We start from the raw sequence: 26,925 nt of genomic DNA on the forward strand, positions 1-26,925 counted from the left end.
TCCGCTGCTCCAGTTTTCGTGTCCGCTGTCTTTGTTGCCGTCTTTGTCACCTGGTCTTTGCACAATTTGCGGCCCTCAGAATCCATGCCGCTGCCATGAGCCACCGGGGCTTTCACCCGATCGGAACTCAGGGTGGATTTCCCCTGTGCTGGGGCTACCACCTGAGGTATATCGTTGTTAATCTTAGGCATCTCCATAAAGTTCCTGCGTGCTACGGGTCTCTCGGGGGCGCGACTCCCCGTACCGCGCTGGAACATAGCACGGCCCCTGAGGTCGCCTCGGGGGCCTTCCATCGGACTTGTGCCGACTTCCGTCCCCTCCGACTTACTAGAAAGCCCCGGGGTCGTCACTTCCCGAGCAGACCAGGTTTTTACGCCCAATCCGCCTCCTAAGGCCGCCTCGGGGGCCATCCAGTGGGCCTGTGCCAACTTTAGTCCCACTTGACTTACTCGATGTACGCGGGGTCGTCACGTCCCGAACGAGGGATTTAAGCCCCCCGCCACCTGTGGTAATTATTATTATTATTATTATTATTGTTGTTGTTCTTATTATTATTATCATTATTATTATTTTCATAGTACAGAGTATGGCACGTGTGCGTACAAAGGAGATCAAACGTGGAAATATCTGTATATTCAAAATTTTTTATTGTAATTCGGAAAATACATACAAATTATGTTACATGCGTTTTATTTATCCAACTATTGCGCAAACTATCAAATCCCAACCACTTCACATAGAACACATTCCCCCGTTTGCGTAATACTTTCTCCACAAGGTAGTCGTCGGGATATTTCACTTTGTTGAGCTCTTCCTCGTAGAAGCCCCCCTCGATGGGATGATCTTGATCATCGGTAAGTTTGTAGATGGGTGAATTGGTATTTTTCACCTCACTCACGGTGATTATTTCTGTCGTCCAATTGGGTGTACAGCCTTTTTCGAAAACATTCTTGTACTTGCTGATTCGAACTCGATCGCCTACACTGAATTTCCGCGCTCGATCAATTGGTTTGACTTGCCAAGGCTTGTACACGCTACGATACAGCTGTTTTTCATTCTCCGTGCTAACATCCACCGGTTTTATCCGAATCGTGCGATGTTTGGTGTTGTTGTAAGACTTCATTAAATCATCCAAAATATTAATCCACTCGTACGATCCTTGGAGAGTGAACCGCTTCCACATTTTATTTTCCAACGTTCGATTGAAACGTTCGCATATCGACGCCTTTAAGTTGCTAAATGTCGAATACATGTTGATATTGTGATGCTTCACGAGGGCTTTGAATTCGCTGTTGTAAAATTCTTTGCCTCGACCAACGTGTAGATGTCTAGGTATACGGCTCTGGGTCAGTACAGATTTCATGGCTGCAGTAACATCTTTCCCACTCTTGGACTTTATCGGCACCGCCCACGCGTACTCGGAAAATATATCGATGATTATTAGTAGGTATTTGTATCCCTTGTTGCACGATTTGTATGCGGTCATATCGACGAGATCAGCTCGCCAGGTCTCATCCAGTCAGCGTACATTTACGAATCGGCGCGGATAGTTGCGTCGAGCCTGTCTGTGAAGTTCGGCAGCTATCACAGTCTTCATTGTTCCCAACTCTTCACCCTTCAATTTTTCGAATTGTCGTCCAACCACTCTGGTTCCTCAATCGATACTAATTCCCTGCTGGCCTGTTCCAGCGTCGGTGTTGCTTGCTCCCCAATATGCTTGATGCGACTCAAAGCGTTTTCTATGATTTTGTTATTTATGCGTAGCCGTTGCAACTCCTCGTTGTGATTATGCGCGAAACTCTCAAAATTTGATTAAAAAGTATCCACAATATCCACAGCCACAGATCGTAAAGCGGTACTGAGAACTTTTAGGGAAACGGCATCGTTTTTTATCTGCAGATCAGCGATATTACACAATCGTTTGCTGTCTGTATCGTACTGATTGTCGTTGGTGGTTTTGAATCCAACACCCGGAGGCCCTCGAATAAATTTTTTACCACCACCACGCTCCGAGTGTCGCCCGAATATGTCTATGCTCATCACTGGACGGTCGCTGAACAAATGATGATTTTATGTTTACACGCCGCTAATAAACGATTCCAGCCTCACGCAACTCCTCAATAATGGAGACTATTTCGTTGGAATGATTGGTATTGCCTGCAGCCTGTGACGTCATAAGCAGCCGGAGACGATCCACAATTTCATTTGGATCATTTCAGTAGACGTAATCAACATCTTGCCCCTCCTCTCGCGCAATCTTATAGTCAGGTAAGCCTTTACCTGATTTTTTTGGCGAGCCAACGTGTTGTGCAATGAAATTTCTATACTTTGCGCTTTTTGAATCATCTCGAAGGCTTCCATCGGTTTGGTAACGTTTTCAATGCGCATTTGTCGTCGTTACAATTTTTATATAATTATTCTTATCCACATCAATTACAATCGACGCATCGGGTGATTTTTTAAACAGTAATTCGAGTAATCCAGGTGTTCTCTCATAACTTTCATCCCCCACATTGTCCAGATTATCAGTGAAATTGATCGGCGTATTACCAATCATCATACCGTTTGTTAACTTTCGAACACCATATGTGGTATCCAAATCCCTCTTTTTACTTGTGCCGAACATTTTTAAATATTGTGCCGTGGAATCCGTTGTCTTCTTCACCGGCGTACTTGTAGTAGAAATTTCACCAAACTTCAGTGTTTTATCATTTGCATCCATGAAATTCCCCTCGTCCATATCCTTATCCTCCTCATCACCATCATCATCCCCGGTACTCTCGTCATCTTTTTCTTTTCCTTTTTTCATTGTCACATTCGGTAGTTCCGTTTCAATTTCATGTTTGATATGCTGCTCCTGCTGTCTTGAGGTATCAACCAATTCTTGCAACGGTGTTACTAAAGGCTTGAATACCTATCCCATAACCTGTTCGGTCGTATCCTTGTCCAACTTGAGCATCTTATGCTTCCGCCGTATGACATCGGATGCTTCCGATATTTCACTTAATGTATCGCTATGCTTACGAATCTTGGCACTCTCTATGTTGTCGACCCGATTGTTGTGATGAAACTGTGCAAGTTTATGTTAGTTCATGCTTATAAAGCAGTCAAACCCCTTCCTGTATTGCCCCCCATTGATTTCGCTATCCTTGTCTATTATGGTAAAACTGTAATTGTCATCATTCCAGCATGCCGAACACAAGTCTTTAAATTGCTGATACGTCATGTCTGTGTTCACATGATCGTTGTAGATATGTTTCAGATTCATATCATCCTGCCTAAATAGTGCAATAAGTTTGCATTGTCACGCACTAGGTGTTTTGGAATGCGCGCATACGTTTGACTTGGATAAAAGCTTTCGATATCGCGATGCCTGCCCATGCTGAAGTATGCTATGATATTATCTTGCTTTTCACAGGCTACATCGTCGAAAATCATAACAGCGTTGGGGCGAGCATCTTCCGGTCTTACAACCTCATCGTTCTCACGAAACGGGAAATAACCCACTCTCTGCACAAGTTCTAGTAACTTTTGCAAAAATTGATACTTTGGCTGGATGAGAGATTACGATTAGACGTAGGCATTTTCGAATCGCAATCCATTGCAGTGGGTGATGAGTGAGAGGATAGCGTTAGTTTTACCGCAATTGGATAGCCCGCAAAAAATTGCTTTCACGGTATTTGGCAGCAATTTTTCATGTCGTCTATCTTCCTCTTACCACGTCGAACCATTTTATCGAAATTCGCGATAGGTAGTTTATCGGGCTGATCTTGAAATCTCGTGATGCTTCGTTAGCATGACAACGAGAACTAAGATGAGGGTATATAAATTCCTAGTTTCATAGAAGTCACGTTAGTTATTGCCCGACTATGAGGACGTGCACATGGAAAAAACGCGGTGGTGGTTTGTTAAATAAAATCATCAATCATCTCCCAGTTGAACTGAATGTGCCAGGGTATTAGTACTGCGGACCTGGAACGAAATTGGTCAAGAGGTTGGCTCATGGAGATTTGGGGATCAATCTGCTGGATGGCGCGTGTAAAGACCACGACATTGGATACGCAAAGAATCGTTACATCGCAGCGAGACATCTTGCCGACAAAGCGCTCGTTGAGAAGGCGTGGAATCGCGTCTTGGTCAAGGAAGCTAGTGTGGGTAAAAAGGCTGTAGCCTGGGGAGTCACCATCACCATGAAAGTTGAATCTAAACTCGGAATGGGTTAAGCTGCGAAGCGGTCGAAACTCGGAGCGGCTGCAAAGAAGAAATCTAGAACTGGCGGAAAGAGTAAACAGCGGAAGAGAACTGTGAATCTTAAATCCATCATCACAGCAGCAAAGGTCGCCATGCGACTGAGTTATAAAGCCGTCAAATCGGCGTTGGCGGGTGCTCGTGCAGCCGCGCGTGGGACTGGAAAGAATGTTCGTATGCCTTGCGTTACACCTGTGCCTGATAAAATTGGCGGCATGCTGCCGTTTCTCATTCCAATTCTGGCTGGTCTAAGCGCTACTGGAGCTCTTGCGGGTGGTGCTGCGGGTATAGCTGAAGCTGACAACGAAGCTAGTGTCAACAAACATCGGTTGAACGAGGCCGAACGGCACAATACAAAATGGAGGCGATTGCTTTGGGCAAGGGATTATACCTGCAACCCTACCGCAGCGGAATGGGCCTGTGCTTACGTCCGGCAAAAAACTAATAAAGCTACCACACCGAGCTCTCACCGACATTGATTTACGCAACTATGCTAAAAATATGAAAATTTCACATTTTCGCGGTGTTTTTATGCGGAATGATCTGCCGAAATCAGGACCAAAAATGCAAGAATCCGCAATTATTAATCTTGACGATAAAAACGGTCCAGGGACACATTGCTTTGCATACAAGAAAAATGGTGACCATGTTGTGTATTTCGATAGTTTTGCTGATTTGAAACCGCCTACAGACTTGATTAGGTATCCCGGTGTTGGTAGCGTTAAATACAATCATAAGAGGTATCAGGAATATGATACTGTGATTTGCGGCCACTTGAGTTTCAAATTTCTCAGTGAACAACTATAAAAAGACAAGTGTCACATGAGCAAGCATTAGTCATGTCGGAATCGTTGACGATAACACTGTCAAGCACATCCTCCATGCTGGAGGCTCAATATTTCACCCCAATCGAGTTATCACCGGGGAAGAACTATGTTCTCGGTCTCGTCGAGTTCCTGACATTCAATTTAATACCCAAAATTCACGAGACGTGTAATAAATTTTATCTGAAACGAGCGGACAACAGTAGAGAGAGCATCAAGATACCCACGGGAAGCTATGAAATTGAGGATATTCAAAATTTTCTGCATAAGGAGCTACCCTCCGACATCACCCTTAGTCTGACAGCTAACAACAACGAGCTGGACAGTGAAGTCACATGCAATCATGTGATAGACTTTAAGCCCAAAGATTCCATCGGCCGATTATTGGGATTTAAGGCGGTTGAGCTATCGCGAAACGTTACTCATAAATCTGAATTACCCGTAGTCATACTGAAGGTTAATACTTTATGCGTTGAGTGTAGCATAACCACGGGGGCGTACATAAACGGGCATCGAGCTCACACGATTCACGAATTTTTCCCAACCGTTTCATCGGGATATAAGATTGTCGAAGTGCCTACCAACGTCATTCACCTGCCAATCACCGTACAGTCGATACATCATTTACAGCTGAGAATAGTCGATCAAGACGACGAGCTGATTAATTTTCGCGGCGAAACGATTACTGTCCGTTTACATGTGAAATCACTCAAATAATGGGAATCGTGTTTGAGACGAGAAAGTTGGGTAAAAGATATAAAACTCAAACGTCATGGCCAAAAATCATCAGTCGCCCGACACCTCTGACAACGTTTACACCGCCTACGAGACTGACAGCTCTGAACGTTCGGTTTCTCCAGAGCCTGGGTCTTCGATTACGTGGAAATTTTGGAAAATAAGAATTCGTGTTCGCTGCATCCTGTGCGTGTTACCATGGAAGAAATAATAAGAATACAGAAACCTGTGGTATTCGACGAATCGATTCCGCGCTCTAAGATTCATGCTCATCAGCCGTTCTCGTCATTCACCTTCCCGAACAACGATGAAATCCATATTGTTGTTCAACATCAAGACTTGTGTCTACTGCCCAGTAAAAGCTCTCTACACATTCATGGAAAAATCACAAAGGATGATGGTGTGGCTGCGGTGACGGTTACGAAATTGATCAATACGGCCGTTTGTCATTTGTTTAAGGAAGTTCGCTATGAGTTGAACCGTGTAGAGATTGATCGAAATAAAAATGTTGGCATCACTAGCGCTATGAAGGGTTACGTATCCTTGACTCCAGGTCAGCAATATAGTCTGGGGAATACCGGGTGGTTGAGTGGGGATAAGGAACTAACCGATGCCGCTGGAAATTTCGATGTTGTTTTACCGTTAAATTATGTGCTAGGCTTCGCCGAAGATTATCGTCGAGTCATCGTCAATGCTAAATATGAGTTAATTTTTACACGTTCCAACAGTGATTTGAATGCCGTGATTCAGGCCTCGATCACGGAAAACTTCAAAATCACCCTGAATAAAATCGAGTGGTTGTTGCCCTACGTCAAACAGGCAGATAAACCGAAAATCCAGCTAGTCAACTACATTGCCAAGGATATGGCCATATCCATGAGTTTTCGTTCTTGGGAAACGGACGTGTATCCGATGCTCCCATCAACAACGCGGCATGTATGGTCAGTCAAGACATCGACGCAGCTTAAGAATCCGAGATATGTCGTTCTAGGATATCAAACTGCAAGTAGAAACGAGCCGCTGAGAAATGCCAGCGTATTTTATCATTGTCGGATCAGAGATGTAAAACTCTTCCTCAACTCACGGTGCTATCCCTACGGAAAAATGAATCTTGATACATACAATAATCAATACGCCATTCTCTATGATATACATGTTCGGTTTCAAATGACCTACTATAACAAAGAAGCTGAGCCTTTGCTATCGAAGCGTGAATTTATAAACCAAGCTCCCCTTATCGTCATCGATTGCTCCAAGCAGAACGAAACATTGAAAACTGGACCTGTGGACATTCGATTGGAATTTGACTCTAGCATTACGTTCCCACCACATACTTCTGCCTACTGCATGATCTTGCATGACCGCATTGTTGAATATAATCCGATTAGTGGTACTGTAAAAAAATTCGTATAAGTCAATTTTGGAATAATAATATGTTTAATTAATATGGATATTGAAAATAACATGTATAATTTTACTCGTTAAAATTTAAAATAAGATAATTTAGAATGAAATAAGAAAACTAAATGTAATTGATGTTGAATAAAAAAATTGTTAAAAGCATTCAAAACGCCATTTTGAACCTTCCTTTAGGGGTCATTTCCTGGAATTTTTTCAATAGATCTAGCGGGTTTTCACCCTATCCGATTCATACACGGCTTTCTGGCGCCAAACAAGTTTCGACCGGAATTATTTTGTGTGGCTGTGTATGTGTTTGTGTGTCAAATCCTATGAAAATAGCCATCTTGCGGCAAACCGCGAAAATGATCAACGTGGGGGGGGGGGGGGGGGGGGTAGCGCCGCGGATTTAGGGGGGAAGGGCTAGGGGGAGCTAGGGGGGAGCGCGCCATTGTGTGGTCCAGAACTGTCATGTATACACTACTACTGTAACGCGCTATAATTGAGGGAGGGAGCGTATCAGATACTTGTCAACACGATAGGGTAGCAATATGCATTTTTGTTAACGTATGGTCAGCGTAAAATAACGTCAAATAAGTTGGAAGGAGTGTAGCGTACGGCATGGGTATGCAACACCTTTCCCCCTCTTAGCTTGCTAGAGAGAGGGCGAAGCGCTCCAAGCACTTGTAACTCACCGATTGTATAACGAGCAGTCAGTTCAAAATAAAGACCATTATAAGCAACATGGGTTGGATTTCCTTGGGTCCTCACAAACATGACGTTGACTTACCAATACCGGAGGTGATTTTCGAAAATGAAGCAGAAGAAATAACAGTAGGAAATATAGAAACCTTTGCAAAGAAAGGCAGTGAACTAGTGGAATAATTAAGCAACGATCAGAAAATAATTTATACACAAATTTTTGATAAAATCATGTATGACAAAATTACTGGTAGAAAACAAGAAGAAAAAAGCTTTCACATCGATGGACCAGGAGGAACAGGAAAAACATTTTCATACAACGCGTTGTACTATATGCTGAAAACTGAAAAAAAAAATGTTGCATGTGTTGCTTGGACAAGTATAGCAGCCATCTTACTACCATATGGAACAACCGTGCACAAGACATTTGGATTACCATTGACACTGCGAAATGAAAAAACAATTTTCAAATATGCAACGATGAAAAAAAAAATACAAAGTATAATATATAAAGTCATAACACGGGAAATGGTTTGGAGACAGTTTATTCAATACATCGGATCGACTCGCCGGCCTCGAGCTGACTTTTTCCACAAGATAATCCTTTCGGGAGAGTCCGCTGACTCACCTGATTATAGACGCAAGCTCGTAGAGCGTCCCAATATACTACTCAAAGTATAGATGTATTTATATGAGATGAATGTTCGATGATACCGAAAAGTGCTTTAGAATTGATCGACAGAACGTTAAAAGATGTAATGGAAGACGCATCGCCGTTTGGTGGGAAGACTTTAATACTAGGTGGAGACTTCAGACAAGTTTTACCAATTGTGAGACGAACAGGTGAATAACAAATAATCGAGGAAACAATTAAATACTCTACACTTTGGAGTATATTCGAAAAATTAAGCTTGAAAAAAAATATGCGAGCAAAAGAGGATGCCGCAAAGTTTTCAGAGTGGTTACGTGATATAGGTAATGGAGAAGTGGAGTTGTTTGTACCAGAGAAAGAAATACAAAGCAACAATTTAATAGACGATTTATATCCAATAAATTCACCACTTGATGAATTAACAAATAGAGCCATCTTAGCTTCATTGAATGTCGAAGTTAATCAGTTAAATACAGGGATACTACGTAGAATGGATGGCAATATATTCGAATCAAGAAGCATAGATTACGCAACATTACAAGGAATTGATACTGCGGATGCAGCACTTGACGAAGAAGCTACTCTGCGATATCCGATAGAGTGTTTAAATGGATTAACTCCATCAGGTTTACCACCACACAATCTACAATTGAAAGTCGGAGCAATTGTGATGTCATTGCGACATTTATCAATATCAGATGGTTTATGCAATGGAACACGGTTAGTTGAGAGAAAAATTCACTCTAGAATTTTGATTGGTGAACTTCTAACCGGAGAGCGTAAAGAGCAAATAGTAGAAATACCAAGAATTGAATTAGATACGCGGGGAGACACATATATGCCGTTTATCCTCCACAGGCGACAGTTTCCAGTCAGGTTGGCATTCGCAACAACTATAAGTAAATCACAAGGACAAAGTTCTGATCACGTGGGACTATTCATTGACCGATAAATCTTTGGACATGGTCAGCTCTACGTTGCATTGTCACAATGCAGGTCGAAGAAAGGTATAAAAATTTAATTGAAAAAAAATGACAATGCAATAAAGAAAATTGTGCACAAGGAAATTGTTGAATAAATACTGCATAATGTATATACATCAAGGCCACAAACGAACAAATAAACATGGATGAACTTAAAAGGAAAATGCACAGGAGGTGATAGGAGTTACAGAGGCCGAGCGGTTGACCCCCTCTACTGACTCCACTGGGACCTCATACGAAGAAGGAGTAAAAAGTACTGCATAAACGAGAAAAGAAGCGAAAGTGAAAAAAAAAGGGAGAGAGAATACAAATCAAAGGAATACAGAATCACCAATGAAAGGAAAACCAGCAAGAAATCACTGAAAAAATGGGCAAATGGACAAATTGAGAAATTTGAAAGAAATGGACAACACAGAAAAGAGAAAGAAAAGCAAAGAGGAGAAAGCAGATGCAAAAATAGGTAGAAGCATAAGACGATAAAGAGGAAATAAAGCACAACGTATGGAAATTTCAACAATCATGATTTGTAACCGGATGTTTAAATCCATAAATCACTTCCACTAAGTATTTTCTTATTTTGTGATTATTCAGATGTAAATTCATCCGTGTCGGTCATTTGCTGAAGAAGCTAAAACGCATGCAATGAAATAGAAACAAATAGGAAAATTAGAAAAATGATATAAGGATGTATTGACGGACTTTAAAATGAAAAAAAATGTAAATTATCAGAAATAAAAAATTGGTCAAAGTACAAATTTGTTAAGATAAAATTGAAAATATTTCTACGATATTCATACCATGTTAAACTGAATAAATAAAAGAAATATATAAGTACATATCTATTATACCTATACATGCAACAACAAAATCAAATACAAATAATTATATTCCGACCTTTGACCGATCAAATGAAACACCGTAGCTAATAAAAAGAAGCAAAAAAATAATAATAGGTGAGCGCTGCCCAGTTTAGTGATATTTTGTTTTGTAAACAGATAAATTAAATATACAGCAAACATGCCGAACAAAGTAAGTATACCATTGAAAATATGAATGAATAAATAGCAAAGTAAGCAGTAAAATAAAATTAATGCACATTCTCGAAACAGGACAGCAATCAGGTCTTGCAGCGGTCGGACGAGAAAATAGGAGGTAAAGCATATTCATATAATATAATAGTAAATGCAAATTCAACTCGGCAAACCAAAGAGCAGGACTATTTTTGAGAATCATTACCAGTGAATTCTACATCTAGCCATAAAAAATGGAGAAAAAATTACATATATACAATCATTCAAAAAAAAAAAAAACATATCGACATTTGAAAATACAGTCCAACACGTATGAATCCCTAAGCAAATAATTTAACGCCTTTTTCACCATAAAACAAGATGACGGATTAGATCTGCTTCTGTGCACAGCAGCAGAAGCAGCAGAGGAGGAGCTGCTGCTTGAGACGGACGACGGAAAGTGGTTCGTCTACATATGGTAAATGAAAATTATACAAGGAAACGTAAAGAAAATCATAAAAAAATTTATCATTCCACAGTAAAAACATTCCAAAGTGAACGAAAGTGGTCAACTTCGAACTAAATTTAAAGTGAAAAATGTAAAATAAATTTACTAGAAAAAAAAAGAATTGATTTCAATTATTTGTAGATTATAAACCAGACACAGTAAACTCTATATCTCTATATGTAGATATACTTGAAAAAATCTGAAAATAATAACTATAGCAAAATAAGTCGCTAATTCAATTGGGGTTGCATAGCATCGGGGGTTTTGTACATGTGAGTGGATTCGTTTATTAAACAATCTGAGCAGACCTTCATAGGGAGCCAATAGCAATGTCGGATTGATCGGAAACAACTGATCAACAGTTGCAGACCTGTCATCAAATTAGCATAAATGAATTCACCTGTCTAATAGACAATGTGTAAGGAAATAGTGAGGCGCGCAGGGGTGAAGCTCCTAGTTATTTTTATTTTCAATACAGAATCTGATGTTCTTTCAGATTCTACAAGAAAACCAATACCATTCCATTTATAAAAAACCAATTTGAACTTCACCGCAACTCAGCCCGCTTACCTGCAATAAATATAACGGCACCGTATTCTTCACCCCTCGACGTCGAAAAGGCTTCTTTTAAGGTGTCTTCTCGTATTTTGCTTGGTTTCGGAGATATTAGCCTGAGGTGATTCAAAATCACCCTATTCACCCACCCGACAATTGTCGCGACTGCCACCACACCTAACCTTTGATGTTTGGTCATGTATGAAATGTTATACCTAATCACATTTTAGTAGGGTCGTTTCATTTCACGTCAGTAAATTTTTGATTTTTTTATCCCGAACTGAACATATTTTTTACTCGTCATGAGAGTCCAATTGCTTCGACTGTTGTCATGTTTAGTTTCATGACTATGACAGCACCGCAATTCAGAAGTTCCAGCGGTATCAGTTCGCGGCTCGGGGCGCACGTGTTTATTGCACTCTGCTGCATTGAGTGTCTTGTGTAGTGTGTTCCGCAAGTATTTTTCCAGTGTTTCACGATTATCGTTGTTCATTTCAACTTTTAAAATTCACTTTTTCACTGAAGACGATTTTTCTTGACCTTGGTGAATTGTTAAATAATATTATTCTTGGATATGAAGGTCGTGAACATCAAAACACGTTTTTTGTGTTTACGTTTCAGCCCTGATGGGGGCCCTCCTCAGAACAATTTATTTAAAACATCTGTCACGAACAGAAATAATAAAATAATGTATAACTAAGTTATAACAAAATTAAATATGAAAGATTTAGGTAATAAGCGGGGATGTTTGTGCAAATATAAATGAGAGAAATTACCTGGTGTGAACTGACACTTTCAATTACCGAAGAAAAGGAACCACTAGTATGTAGTGAATGCGTGTTAAAATAATCGAATAAAACATAAAGTCCATTATTTAAAAGAAACAAAAAAACACTACGACAGCGATACGAAACTCCAAAGCATTCATCCTGATTGTTAATTTAATAAAAACACACAGCGACCGTTTTAGGTTTCGAATCTGGAGCACTTTGAACATGTGGAACGTCCAGTCTGTAGTGGGGGGAGACCGATATCAGTCATTATCAGAGCAAGCACAGAGTCAACGGGTTAAATAGAAACCAGAAATTGTTAAGAAGGTAAAATCGAGAGCAAGCTCAGTCGGTAATAGATAGTTACGATGGGTGTATCACAGAGGTGTAAATAGTACTCAGATTTTCAATATCTTGTCTTCGATCAACAGAATTGGGATGTGCAACAATATTGCACATTTCTAACAATAACCTATTGTAATACAATGGTTCAACGTCTATAATGGTGGCTTGAGAAGAATTGAATGAATGGTCGAAATCGATGGCATGCCTCGTCAGTGCAGTATAATTATCCTCATGTTCATGGATATTGCGTTTATGACAGTTATCCTGGTGTGTAGTTGCCTACTTGTTTAACCTATGTAGAACATGTTGCATTGGTTGCAGGGAATTTTGTATACTACACAAGAACGCATATACGGGGGTAAAGGGTCCTTACCAGAATCAAACGTAGAGGATAGATCATGTGCACTTTTACCCACAAATTGGATTTTATATTTAGAGAATATTCTGTTGAGTGACTCAAACAAACCCGCAACGTATGGAATGGAAACAAAGTGTTTTTGATTAACTTGTGCACCAGATGCATCATTATTATTGTTGGAACTGATCGATGACAAGATGGAATCGTATTTGACATGTATATGTATGTTTGTTGAGCAGACGAGTTGGATGGTCATTTTTACGTAGTACCTGATGAATCAAGGACATATTTTTGTTATGAAATTCCATACTTGAAAGTCGAAAGTCGCTTCACTTTTTTACTTTTACGATATCCAGTTGCAAATTACATGCGTAGAATTAGAGTACATACATACATATATACTATTGCAAGTCACTGTGGGTTTAGCGACTGAAAAAACAAAATGTGAAATAGCGTGAGCGTGAAGTTTCAATAAACTGACCATTGTACTTTATTTTTGTTTGTTAAATCCACAGAGCTTTGAGAAAAGAAAATCAAAAAACTATATCAGAATTCTGTAATTTTTCACTTTTTAACGTAACTCATGATTCATAGTGAAATAAGAATTGAGAATTTTAGAATTAAGTCTTTTTGAAAAATTAAAAAAGTTTCCGATGAAAAATAGTATTGTCGAAGTGTTCATTTTTTTATTCGGTCAGATGAAAACTTTAAAAAATGAAAAAAATTAGGAAAACGCAAGAATAGGTGTTTCTCTGTTACTTACGTAGCAAAAGCTCTGAAATTTTTGCAGTTTATTTATTTTAATGTGTAGTTCAAAACCTATGTCACTATTTGTGAATTGTCTGAGGTATGGGTGGAAGCTGCTGTTGGTTGAGTACATGTTTAATCACTGAGACTATAATTACTTAGTTACAGGAAACAGTAATACACCACGCGGTACAATATTTCCAGCGCTGTCAAAGAGAACGTCGTGACAGAAGACGTAAAGCCTATGGAAACACGTGCCGCATGGTGCGATCAATCGTCAGAGTTTGTTATAAGTGCCACGCGAGTAATATAATTATTGGAAAATTATTAAGCAATAAGTTTTTACGACGTACAGGTGTATAAGTTGACCTTGCTACTATTTCTGTTCGGTTCGTTAACATTATTTATGACCGTGGTTATAGCTCACTTAAACCTAAATTCAAATAATGATAATCAAACGTGCCGGAACATGCAACAAAGTAGAAAGTGGAACAACGCTTTGGGTAAGTGGCGGATTTTCATTTAATAGTGGCACAATTTAGTGTTATTTCGTAATCTTTTTTTTCGTGACCATTTTCGTAACCAATTATCGTTATTTCTATTCAAACAATTATTGCTGAAGTGTGAAGGATTAAAATTCTTAACCTCGTAGATAACGTAGTGGTAAATCTTGATGAGCGGTCAGTAAATGCGTTACGTAAATTTCCGTTAACGTTTCGGCCTGAGTCGGGGCCCTCCTCAGAACGATCAATTATTTATTTAACTGCCAAAAACATAGATTCCATCAGTAAGACAATAAGATCAATGCATATCATAATATTAAGAATTATTATCTATTGTACATTGGAGAATACATTCAATATATCTATTACAACTAAAAATGTATATAAACAATTAAGGGAAAGTATAATAAAAGAATAAAAAACTGGTCAGGTATCATAAAATTCAAACAGGAGAGAGATGGTTCTTCAGATTAGGTGACCCAAAGACCATTGACATCTTCTCCAATCGATAAACGATGTGGATATATAATATTTTGACACCTAATGAATGAATTTACAGTGAGATGTTCCACGAAGCACAAGTCATAAAATTAAAAAAGTTACAACGATGCCGACTACTGTAGTATTGGTATCCTTATCTCCCAGTTTTCCATATCAGAAACAATTTAGTCAACCGTTTAACGCAACTAGCAAACAACGACTCCTGGGCGAATCACTTGTGACCCTGAGTGAAGACGAACAGGTATAGCAAGAAGTAAGAACAATAGCAAAGTGGGAAACTCAAATTATGTACCACTTATTGTCAAGGTTAGACAATGGGTGACATGTGGTCAGTAATAAGTGGTTTGTAAACATTGCTCAGGTGTTCGACATTTTGTCTGAGGTTAACAGAATATGAATGTCCTACAACATTGCACATTTCTAATAATAAGCGTTTATAATAATTAGGTTCTTCACCGAGGATGTTTACATTATCGTAATTAAAAGAATGATCGCTGTTGATCACATGTTTTGTTAGTGCCGTGTGTCGATAATCATTCTCATGCACATTACGCTGGTGTTCTTTAAGCCTGGCATCGAAATGGCAGCCAATCTATCCGATGTAGACTTGATTGCAGTCTTTCCAAGATATTTTATAGACCACATTCGATCATTTGCCCATAGGGAACCCATCCTTTCCAGAATCAAAGACCAGTTGTAAATCCTTTGAATTTTTTCCCACAAACTTAACATTATATTTTGTAAACAACCTGTTGAAAGACTCAAGGAGACCAGATGGATGGAGATAAAGGTGGTGGCAGGTCTGTTGTTGTCATCTGCAGAAGCAGAATCAACATTGTTGTCAAGCAAATCATTGATGTGGATGCGTCTCTTTTTTATCTGTTTGCACAAAAGGCCATGTAGATAGTCATTCCATTTTAAAATATTGTATATGAGCGACACTTTTTTTTCATGGACTTCAGTACATGATAATTTGATGGCCCGGTCAAGCAGATTAAAAATAGTACCTATCTTGTGAGATATCGGATGGCGGGAATTGAAATTCAAATATCTTTGAGACCACGTTTTTTTTTTTTTTGAAACCAATCTGTTTTGACGTTAGAAGTGTTGTGTATTATCAATAAATCGATGAAAATGATAGAAATATTCATTTCTGTTTAATGGCCAATTTACATTTACTGACCGCTCACTAAGATTTGCCACTAAATCATTGCTGAACTTTGGGCTAAGCTGTAATTGCTTGATACATCAACCATTTGTGAACAGGGTAGTTCCTGTGGTGGGTTAACATTATTGATTTATAGATCTTGATCCTTTTGTGAATGCGTAATTAGAATAATTTCCCACAATTGTGTACTTAAGACCTGCGATTTCCAAAAGGCAACCTCAAACAGTGTGCCTAAAATTGATGTAGGCATGGTGACAAAGTTTTTCAATATAAACTAAGATTCCACTGGAGCTGAAACACGTGGAGTAAAGCCAGTAGGTAAGTCATATCATGTTTGTTGAGTTAGTACATCATGTTGGTCGAAATTTATGAAATTTGTCTTAGAAATTGTGGATTCTTTTTCATACATATGTGATACATATAAATTTTCATTATCTTACGTGGGGTTCTAGGGAATGAATTCTAACGGCACAGTGAACCTCAATCGCAGTCTGCTTCATTAATTGTGTTTTCTTTATACCCAAAAGAGTCTACAGGAATTATTTATTTATCAATACCGATGAGCATCCACATTTTCCACTATATACATAACCTGACAGTTATATATTCTATATAGTTAGGTTTTCATGAAAAAATACGTCATTGAGCTCAGCATGCACTGTGGAACCAAAATCAGTCCAAGGCACAAAGCGCATAACAAATCGTACGTCGTAACATCGATGGCGAACAAAGGGCAAGAGTCAATAAAATCTGTAGAATGTCACGATTGTGCGGTATGAGCTGGTATGTATATACAAAGCAATACGTTTTGACATAAAATATGTGTGAGGTATCTTCAATTCATTATCTTGGATCACAAGTAGATGCAAGTATACTATTGCCTCTCTCATGTCCGTTCACCAACGAAGCGTAAATTTGGCATCTACAAAAATCAATTGATACTGGCAAAAAGCGAAGGACAAGGGTTAGAATATGCAGGAAACTGGGCTGTCATTGAACAACGCAATTCGAAAACAATGCGTCAGCCACATGGCACGTGATGCAAAATATGTTCGCCACTCAGTAAAACAAACAAGTTGCTGTACAAGCATTTGCTGCCCTAGGTATCTCCTTTTTGAGCTTTGTTACCCCCGAAAGATGATTGTATTGTATTCTGTGTTAGCTAGTCCCAGCTCTATGCTGGATTGGTTTCCATTGATTCATTCATTTATTTATCATCAGAGAAGATGGATATTTTTGTGCTACACAATGCAAGCTATAAGGTCTACAGATAATCACCTGAACACTATTTATGGTTTAATATATTCTTCGAAACATAACTTTGAGTGGAAACAAGTATGAAACGTATAATACTCTGTTTCACGTAATATATTTTTTTATCTATACTGAGTATTAACACATTCTTTCTACATTTTTGATTTCTCGTAAACTTGACATTCGTCGAATGCAGAATTGACGTACATTTATGTACGTAAATAATTTTCGAAGTAATCGGTTTATGATTTTATGCAATCGATTGCATACATTGCGATGCTCATGAGCATTGTTGTGAAAGATTCACGAATTCTTATAATGCAGCGGGCGTCTTCTATGAAGGTTTCTACTATTGAACCTGGTTAGAAGATGGGCGCTGCACCACCTAGCGTTGTGCGGAGGTACCTTGGTACTCTGCTCTGCATTACCGCGTTTGAAGGAGGCCGTATCTAAATTTATGAAGCGTCTTCAAAAGCACCTTAACAAACGAAAGAAATGGCTTTGCGGGTCTGACGATCCAAGAGTCTGCGATTGCAACTTTGTTGTATTAATGCACGCGTTGATTAGCCAATAAGGTGCAAGCTTGACCCGAAGCTGGACTCCTGTGTCAGCTTTTTCTGCTTGAGAATTACATCGTCATTGTTTAATTTGAATATTAGCAAACGATATTCTCTTGTAACTTTCATACATTCGTCCATACAGCTTATTCTTATTTATTGCATATGGTATGGGCGGTTTGTCCTCGTTTTTGGTGAAAAATCTGGCTTACGAAGAAAGAGATTTCTAGATTGAGCTATCTATACCCAGCTCTGCATTTCTCAGTTCAGTTCTTGACGCCGGTTAATTTCGACACTTTGTACGCGGCTTTCGGTCTAAGGGCGAAGAAACAAATGTGTGTTGACGCTGTAATTCAATAGTCGATTCCTCAATTACAGTGTGCCAATTAAATATGAAATATGAAATACCAAAGATGTGAGCTGGAATGTAACACCATCATCTCAGCGAGGTTCAAGTATCCCTTACCGGCCATAAATTTAACCTTGATGATGATGAGGATAATATTTGGAACTTTTAACTCTTACGTGTGGTGTAAAACTGGTGAATCATCATCGGAAGCGCTAACCTTATATGAGGTATTCCACACCATTTCACCTAATCGGTGAAGGTCAGCGACGCCGACCTTGGTGTCAATGTTTTTCTCAATTCGTCTATCGAAAAAAAAGAACACTTTTTCGGCCGTTTTTCGATTAGGCCACCTGTGACGATTTTATGAATTTTCTGATTTTTCAACTTTTTCGAAACAGACTTTTTTCAAATGGCTCTATCTTCAAGAGCTTTCATTCTTTTCAATAAATGATACAAATATAAAATGTGTCAATAAGTCCGAGCTTTCGGAAAAAAATTTTTTAAAATTTTTCCAACCACACAATTGTTACGGGGTGGATTGCGTAGGCTCCGATGAGCGGTAATCGGAGCTTACTCCACGCCCAGCCGAGGTGTTATTTAGCTATTATAGGGTTCGTTCACGTCGACTATACACTCGCGTGCTACTACTCCCAGTGCAGGAAGCGAATGGAATAGAAAGGGATCGGTATTAAGAGAAGGTGAACGATTTGAAGTATATGATTGTTTATTAGTAGTCAATGCAACGGAGTCGGTCGAAGAAAAAAGGTATGGTCTTGGTTTAGAGGGATAGGTGTCTTGCTTGAGCGCTAGGATGGATCTGCCTAGTTTAGCGGGATGTAGAAGGCAAGCTAGCCGCGAGTTACAGAAGAATCTGCTGACTCGCGGACGATAAGAGTAGACTACAGAGCCTAAGGTAACTATAAGTGTTGGAAAGGAATAAGAAGTCTAGAGAACGTAACACGCCTCCCCTTGGGGAAGAACATTCGGTGAGGGTACAGAATAGGATGTTCGGAAGGAAGTGGAATGTCATGAAACGTACTGACTCACTTGCAGAATATTAGAAAGAAAGGTCTTAAAATCTAGCGCCTAGATATTAGTGCGCGTTTAAGTGGGCTAGTATACATTTGAATAAGAAAAATTTATAAATGACATCTTATCGTACTGACTCGCTTACAGAATATCACAAAGAAAAGTCTTAAAACATAGCGCCTAGATGTTGGTGCGCGTTTAAGTGGGTTAGTATACATTTAAACGAAGTTTTTCTAAATGACATTTTATAAATGTGGTGGTATATATGATAGATATTGTGTATATTGTAACAACGGGGGGAAATTAAGAAAGGTCTAAGAGAATCAAAGAGTTCTCTGTGCGATTTAAGCGAACGCCGAGCCAAAGAAGTCTCACGAACAAGGAATATTTTAGAAAGAAAATAGATGTATTTGGACACAAGCTCTCTTTTTAAAGTCTAGAGACTGACTGTTTTTACAATAATGTCGGTTGACGCAGCAACCTTATTCTTTTTAAAGACATAAGAGGTTTATAAACGTCTTTTATCTATGATGACTACTAGATCATTTAAAAGGGGACAAAACGGGTGATTTCACACTTTGTAACATTACTCCCCCTCGAGGAAAAGAGTCGACCCGACTCGGAAAAGATAAACAATTACAAAAAATGTGATCTAGCAGTCAGTGCTCGAAGGTGAGTTGGAGCTGTGGCTCTAAAAATTAATGGACTCCCTTTTTACTATCTGGCATTTGCCCACAGTCTCAAGGTAAACCACAGAAAACCTTGAGCAGATAGTTGAGCGTTCAATTGAATTCAAAATTTGTGTGCCTTGTTTTATAAAGGTAAGTGTTAAGGGTGAGTTAGTGAGTTCTTTATGAATTTGAAGACATCAAAATCATCCGGATCGTCGTCGAAAAGAAAATTCATTCCTCTTCAGGGAAAATAGTCCGGTGAATCAAACACAGATGAGTACGACGAGGCGGGAAACCATAATTGGGAAAACTCTGAGTCCTAGACAACGTAAAGGCTGATTCCCTCCGAGAACCGGCACAGAAAACAGGAAAAAGGAATGGGTGACTGAATCCAAGACTTCTTCAAAAAAACAGCACACCCTAGAGTTTGGAGAACAAATGTGAGTGGTGGTAAAACAATTCAAATTCACTAAGTGAAGTTGGGAGAATACACGAATAAAATAAATTAAATATGTATTCAAAAGAAAAGGAACGATCTTATCTGAATATCTGGAGAACCCAGGCTAAGACCGGACAAACAGTACAGCTGGAGGTAACATCGGGAACAGTCAAAGACGGCAGATTCGTCGGAAAAAATCTATAAAACTCGAAGAAACTGACATATGGGTTAGAAAAATAACAGAGGATCGACCAAACGCTCACTACTTCATTCAAGCGCAGAACCGAAACACTCTTCAAGCCAAAGAAATCGATGTATTAAAATTTCTCGAATCGAACAACATCGAACTAACCTTAACCTGTCAAAGAACTTTCTAACCTTCAGAGAGCTACTGAAACGATGCTCTTGACTGATAAGGAGCTAAGCGATCCAGATGAACGACTTTGGATTTCGAACGAGGGGAACGTCTAATTCTAAAAACAACGTCGTTAATCCGGTCAACGATAAAATAAGGACCTTCCCAATTACTTTGGAGTTTGGGACAACGCCCTTGTTGCCGACGAGGTTGAAATAACCAAACGGAATCTCCCTTCTCAAATTTTAAATTTCTAGCTGTAATATCATAACGATCCTTAGTCTTATCAGAGACCATAAGAATTCTTTCCCTAGCAAATTCATGAACCTCGTCCAATTTTTGACGGAAAACGGAATTAAAATACACCTGGGACGAAGCCACGGAAGGATTGACGCCCTTTTCTAAATCTGACGGAAGTCGAAGATCCCGACCTGTCAACATCATAGCTGGAGAAAAACCGGTGGTGTCGTGAATTGCAGAGCGATACGATAAAAGAAATAAGGGAATCCACTCATCCCAATCTTTCTGATCCTGATCAACGAAAGAAGAAAGATAACGAAGAAGCGTCCTATTCAATCTTTCTATCATTCCATTAGACTGCGGATGCAAAGCGGTGGTACGAGTTTTTCTAATCCCTAAAATTTGAAGGAACTCCTTCATCAAATTCGACTCAAAATTTCGACCTTGATCTGTGTGTAATACAAGAGGAGCTCCGTGACGACAGACGAATTCTCGAACGAAAGCTCGAGCAACGGTGCTAGTTTCTTGATTCGGAATTGGGACTACTTCTAACCACTTTGTAAAATAATCTGCTATCACCAGGGCATAGCGATTTCCTGACCTAGAAAGAGGAAGAGGGCCTAGGATATCCATTGCGACTCTTTCAAATGGAGCTCCTACGTTATATATTTGAAGAGAGCTCTTCCCTTTTTCATGAGGTCCCTTCTTGGCTAAACAAACCGTGCAAGTTCTGCACCAATTTTCAACGTCAGCTCGGCAGTGAGCCCAAAATTACCTTTCTCTGATCCTACCCAAAGTCTTATTAGAAGCGAAATGGCCACCGACAGGTGAATCATGAAAGCTTGACAAAATCTCTGCTATCTTTTCTCTAGGAACCAGAAGCTGCCAACGTACCGACCTGGAGTCAGGTGATTCCCATTTCCTATAAAGCAACTGATCGAGGAGAAACAAGGAGTCTCACTGCGCCCAGTAAATTTTCAAAGACTGACTCATAGAAGATATTTCTTCCCACTGAGGCCTGACTCCTGTGAATTTCCAATTCCAAACTAGAAGGAGATCTGAATCTTTTCCCTGGGCGATGATCCAGTCTTCTTTATTTTCAACGAGAGAAATTTGACGAACGTTAAGCGAGGGATCTAGCTGTTTATTTAAACGAGAGCACTGTTTGCAATCGTCCCCGCACAGACGACGAGAAAGTGCATCAGTATTACCATGCAGAACTCCGGGACGGTGTTTAATTTCGAAGTCATATTGACCCAACCTCTCCAACCATCGAGCTACTTGGCCTTCAGGTGATTTGAACGAAAGAAGCCAAGTTAAGGAAGCATTGTCTGTCCGAATCAAAAATTTCCTTCCATAAAGATAATGATGGAAATGGCAAATAGATTTTACCATCGCTAATAATTCCCTACGGGTAACACAATAATTGCGTTCCGGTTTAGACAAGACCCGACTGAAATAACTAATAACGCGCTCTTGATTATCCTGAATTTGAGACAAAACCCCACCTATACCACAGAGAGAAGCGTCAGAATCTACGATGAATTGAGAATCGGAGATGGGATAAGCTAATATCGGTGACGAAGTTAATAATTTTTTAAGGAGAACAAAGGCTCACATTCGGAAGTCCAATCAAAAACAACTTTAATTCCTGTAAGAGCATGGAGGGGTCTCGCTATAGAAGCAAAGCCCTTAACGAAACGTCTGTAATAAGTACAAAGTTCTAAGAAACTTTGAACCTTTGCTTTTGAATCGGGACGAGGCCAATTCAAGACCTTTTCTATTTTAGAAGGATCTGTCTTAACTCCTACCGCTGAAACGACGTGTCCGAGAAAAGTTACTTCCTTTTTGAAAAAATGACATTTTTTGGGACTCATTTTTAGACCAGCTTGGAATAAACGACTAAAAACCTGCTTAAGATTTTCCAACTCTTCATCAAAAGTCTTACCAAACACAATGATGTCATCGAGATAAACTAAACAAATCTTGCCAGTCAGACCTTGAAGGGCGAATTCCATCGCTCTTTCGAAGGTAGCTGGTGCATTACAAAGGCCAAAAGACATAACTTTAAATTGCCAAAGTCCACCTAAACCTGTGACAAAAGCTGTTTTCGCTTTGTCTAACGGATTCATTTCAACTTGCCAATAACCACTCTGTAAATCAATCGTAGAGAACCAACGGGCACCAGAAATTAAATCAAGGGTATCTCCTATCTGAGGAAGCGGATATGCATCTTTCTTGGTGATCTCGTTCAACTTCCTATAATCTCTACAAAACCTCTTGGAACCATCTTTTTTATTGACCAAGACAATGGGAGAAGCCCACGGACTAGAAGACGGCTCAATAACATCTGCTGTTCTCATATCCTCCACTAATTTGTCAACTTCCCTGCGACCATTTAAAGGAAGCCGTCTAGCTGCCTGTTTAATCGGAGCGTTATTCCCTACATCTATCGAATGCTTAGCTATGGTACATCTCCCGATGTCGGCAGAGTCTTTAGCAAAAGTCTCATTAAAATCGTTAAAAAGGCAAACGAGACTATTAGTCTGAGCGATATCTAAATCTTTAGAAGACCTAGTAAAGAGTTCCGTGAGATAAGAAGGAACGACTAAAGAGTCTGAAACATGTTCTAAAACGCGCAAAGACGAGAGGGTTTCTTTCTGTTCAGAAGAGTTGATAAATCTAGACGTTTCGAGGTTGATTTTACGGTAACCAAAACAGAGAGTCGAATCTCCGGTAGAAATGACGCAGTTGTGAGTGGAAAGAAAATCTACGCCTAAAATGCCTTCATCTTCTATATCAGCTACTAGAACTTCATGTGGGGATTGAACACAATCCGCTACTGTTACCTGTACGACCATCTCACCTACGACAGGGGTAGTTGCTCCGGTAGCAGTGCGAATAGACACAGAAGGAATAATTGAAGCAAGAGACGAAATCATATCAGGACGAACAACGGAAATTTCGGCTCCAGTATCTATCACCCACAAACAACTTAGTCCGTTAACGGAACCTTTAGCATATAGGCCGGTACGACGCAGGCCTCTAACCACGAACTGTGAAGCAATAGGGCTAAGGAACTTGGAAGAAACCGATGATATCCGCCCTTTCGAAACATCGGTAGCTAGTTTCCCGAATTCTGAGGAACAGAAGGTTGCGCTGCCCAAACCGGATTAGAGGGAGCCCTCTTGGAGACATTTTTGCGCCACGAATCTTCTGCAGTCTTCAACTGACGGTCGAGTTTAAAACAATTCTTCGCGATATGTCCTCTTACGCCGCAAAACTGGCACTCTGAGACAGGCCGATTGGAGTTTGATCTAATATCCCACGTCGATGATCCATATCTTTTTGCCTTCTTTCTAAACATTTTTTGGTCCTTCGAGCCGGATCAGTCGCGAATCGAATCGGATCATTCGCAAATTGAGTCGAATCTTTCGAATCGTTGCGACTTACGGGAAAACGAATTAGCTAGTGAGTGAAACGGAACTATCGCGTGTGCATCAAGTTGCGAAAGTTCACGTTATCAAAGTGAAAAATCTCGTTATCGGTGAAAACCATCAACAAAAATCAGTCGCGTCCGTTAAATTCAAACGTGCGGTGTCCTGTGTAGTGACCGTGACTAAGATCTGAGCGTCAACAACACCGATCTCTCGAAGTGTGAATCGCGTCGCGCTACTATCAGTGTGTTTGTGTCTCGTTCGTGAAAACTCAGTTCGTCGCGTGAGTCTAAATCCTCTCGTACATCAACATGTCGATCGAAGAACATATCGAACGTCAAAACGACTACATTTGGCGGATCTCTCGTGCCGTCGACAACCTGCGCAAGCTCGGCGAGGCAAAAATCACTTACGGGCAGGTGAAGTCGCGGCTTAATGTTTTAAATTCAAGTTGGAATAAGTTCCAAGAGAATCACGAAAAGATCAGCGAGACCAAGTTCGCAGCAAAAGGTGATCAACTCGACGCGATCAAAAAGCTTTCGTACTTCGCGAAAGATTATTACGGGCTGTGTGAAGAGCACTTCTTGAGTGGCGAAGGAGTGATGCTTGATCTTCTCGAATCGCTAAAGCCTGCGCCTGCAGCAACCGTGCAAGCCGCTGCAGCTCCTCAAGACGCACCAGTAGGAGGATCATCAAAACGGTTACCGCGTATCGAACTGCCCACTTTCGCGGGCAGCTACTCAGAATGGAAGCCGTTTCACGACCTCTTCTCGTCGATGGTTCGCGAAAATTCGCAACTTTCAGAAGTGGAAAAGCTGCACTACCTCAAAACCAGTGTGACCGATGAACCGTTACAACTTATCAAAAACATTTCTCTCACCGCAGAAAACTTCCCTCGAGCCTGGGAAACTCTCGTCTCACGGTACGAAAACAAGAGACTTTTGACGGATTCTCATCTCGCGACACTTTTCGCGATTCCTCGTGTCACGAAAAAGTCGTCATCAGAACTGAAGAGCTTGCACAGCAACACTTGCGAAGCTCTTGGCGCGCTCGAGCTTCTCGATAGTCCCGAGAAATTAGGGGATCACATCATCGTGCACATGACGATTCGCAAGCTCGACCCAGCATCTCTCGAAGAGTGGGAGAAAAGTGTTAGCGAGAAACTCGAGCCCCCCATGTTTGCGGAGCTCAAGGCGTTTCTCATCGGTCGCATCCATACCCTCGAAGCCGTGGAGCAAGCTCATGCTCATAATCAAATCGCGACGTCGAAACCGCACTCATCGCAAGGAAGGTCAAATCTTCAGACGACAAGGTCACATACAGCGCAATCAAAGCAACAGTCGTGTGCTTGTTGCAAAGGCAACCACTACATCGCGTTCTGTTCGACCTTTCGCGACAAATCTCTGGATCAAAGAAGGGAAGTGGTTTCTGCGAAAAGGCTTTGCTTCAATTGTCTTGGTCCACATCAGCAGAAGCACTGTCGATCCAACAAAACGTGTCGCGTGTGCAACGGTCGACATCATTCCTTGCTGCATCAAAACTCTTCCTCAATCTCGACAGCTGCTAACAGCGGCACATCTCATGGACAGGCTGCAGTAGCGCAACCTGCAGTGCAGAACGCACCGATCTCGAATAGCGCCTCTCAGGTGAGCAACCACTCAGCTCAGCCTACAATGATCAAGCGCTCTCCAGTTCTTCTCGCGACATTGCAACTCCAATCTCGTGCTCACACCTCGTTCTCGTGTCAGGTGGAGGTACTCGTGCTTCCACGACTCACATCGTATCTACCCTCATTTCGACTTCTCGTCGAAGACTGGCCTCATCTACGAGGACTCAACCTCGCGGATCCAAGCTTTGCACATCCCAGTCAAATCGACGTAATTCTCGGAGCTGACATCTCACAATATAATTTAAAAAATATAATTTAAATTTTTAAATTCAAAAAATAAGTAAATAATTCTTAATAATAAAGGCAAAGAAGCAAATAAAGTATAAAATAATAAATGAATACCTGCTTGAACCCGATCCAATTGATTACCTCACCCTAAAATTAAACAAGAAGTAGGAATTAAACTACATTCAAAAAAAATATAAAATAAAAATAAATTATTTACAGTAAACGTCAAAAATAAAAATAAAATTAAAAAAAATATCAATAAAATAAAATAATTCAAATAAATTTTTAATTCATGAATAAAATATCTTGATATAATTATTAATGCTCCAATTCATGAAGTTAATAAAACTAAACCAAAAGATAAATTATCACGACCCAAAAAAATATTTATACTCTTAAATTCAAATCTATAATTTCCAGAAAATATAAAAAGAAATCTTAAAAAAAATAAATTAAACTGAAAAAATCAAAAATTATTTTTAGAAACTATAATTAAAAATAATAAATAAAAATAAAACTTTATCATTAAAAAATATTTAAAACTTGAAAATAATCATTACCATGTAAACGAATTATATAAATCAAAATGGATAAACCCAGAACTCCTTCACAAACTCTAAAAATTAAAAAAATTATAATAAAATACATCTCTAATACATATATATTTAAAAATAAAATTAATATTAAATA

The 26,925-nt window shown here is 39.8% G+C and overlaps 1 protein-coding gene across 8 annotated transcripts in view; it reads left to right on the forward strand.

Annotated features, from left to right (window-relative positions):
• Positions 1–26,925, forward strand: part of LOC124183578 (sodium/calcium exchanger 1) — a 1,216,563-nt gene that overhangs the window by 268,492 nt on the left and 921,146 nt on the right. The gene's annotated exons all lie outside the window — the stretch shown is intronic.

This window comes from Neodiprion fabricii, chromosome 5 (genome assembly GCF_021155785.1).
Source record: "Neodiprion fabricii isolate iyNeoFabr1 chromosome 5, iyNeoFabr1.1, whole genome shotgun sequence".
Lineage (NCBI taxonomy): Eukaryota > Metazoa > Arthropoda > Insecta > Hymenoptera > Diprionidae > Neodiprion > Neodiprion fabricii.